Raw genomic sequence first — 1,774 nt, 5'->3', positions numbered from 1 at the left:
TAAGTAGAAATCCTTGATGTTAATTAACTAAGCCAGGAAGGAGTAGAGTGGAGCTAGCCAAAACCTTGATGATTCTAGATGCTCTTTCAGATATTAAATGCAGCCCGTCAGTCTACCTGAAGAAATTTTAAAATATTCTATTTTGATTTTATATCTAAGAGATATCCCCTCGCGATCAAACTGTGGTGTATGTATATGTATACGGCCAGGTAAGGAAGAATAAAAATTTGTAAACTATTCAATTTATTGCGAATCAAATATTTAATAACAGCACAAAATGTATAAGACAGGTAAATTTACTTTTATTTAGTAATTGGGCCATGTAGTACATAATTCTTTCTCTTTCCAGCATATTCTTGATTCCCTGCCTTGAATCAATGCCGCCATCTTCCTTTTAACTCAGGTAAGGAACAAATGCCAATCTAAAATTCTGCTGCATGATGCAAAAAGAGCTCCAATTATCATATATCATAAAAATTCCCTTATTCACTGACATAATAAATCCATACTAAGTACCTACTGTGTTTGATGTAGATAACTATACAGTCTCAGATGTTCCTGCCCCTCACTTTCATTTTCAGAAGATGAGCTTGACTTCTTTGCAATGAACATTGACGATAGCATGAATTTCTGTTAATGTTTTTATCCACATCTTGCCATAAATTGTAGTACAATTATGTCTGATTTCAAGCTGTGAATTTGTTCTAATGCAGACCAGCAGACTTAGCCTCTCCTCCTGGTACTCCTGAGGAATCCAGGCAGCCCAGACAAGTAGGTTTGCCCCTAGCAAAACACACCCTCTCCATCAAGGGACAAATTGATTAATTAAACGGGTCCTGCTCCCTGTGCCACCCAACTGGGTGAGACCCTCCAACAGGGGTTGTCAGACACCCTATACAGGAGTGATCCATCCTACTGACATCAGGCTGGTGCCCCGCAAGGTCAGAAGTCCCAGAAGAAGGAGCAGGCGCCCATCTTTGCTGCTCTCCAGCCTCCTGCAGTGACATCCCCAGGCACAGGAGTGAAGCAGATGAACAAGGCCTGAAGTGAACCCCCAGCAAATGGCAGCAGCCCTATAGAATAGGGAGGGACCTATTTGAAATAAAAACGAACAAGCAGAAAGTAACAACAACAGCATCAACAACAACAACAACATAAAAGGCCCCCACAAAAACCCCATCCAAGGGACAGCAGCCTCAAAGACCGAAACTAGACAAACTCATGAAGATAAGAAAGAATCCATGAAAAAATGCTGAAAATCTAAAAGGGCAGAGTGCCTGTTCTCCCCCAAATAATTGCAATGCCTCTCCATCAAGGGCACAGACTAGGAGGAGAATCAGATGGATGAACTGACAGAAGGAGGCTTCAGAAGATGGGTAATTAAAAACTACAATGAGCTAAAGGATCATGTTCTAATCCAACGCAAAGAAGCTAAGAATGTGGATAAAAGATTAGAGGAATTGCTAACTCGAATATCCAGTTTCAAGAGGAACATAAATGACCTCACGGAGCTGAGAAACACACCACAAGAACTTCGTGAAGCATACACTAGTATCAACAGCCAAATCGACCAAGCGAAAGAAACGATAACAGAGTTTGAAGACCACTTGCTGAAATAAGACATGCAGACAAGAATAGAGAAAAAAGAATAAAAAGGAATGAACAAAGCCTCCAAGAAATATGGGACTTCCTAAAAAGACTGAACCTACGATTGATTGGAGTATCAGAAGGAGAAAGGGAGAATGGAAACAAGCTGGAAAACACACTTTAGGAT

Source organism: Mandrillus leucophaeus, unplaced genomic scaffold (genome assembly GCF_000951045.1).
Source record: "Mandrillus leucophaeus isolate KB7577 unplaced genomic scaffold, Mleu.le_1.0 Scaffold519, whole genome shotgun sequence".
NCBI classification, from domain to species: Eukaryota; Metazoa; Chordata; class Mammalia; order Primates; family Cercopithecidae; genus Mandrillus; species Mandrillus leucophaeus.
This window is presented reverse-complemented; position numbering follows the sequence as displayed.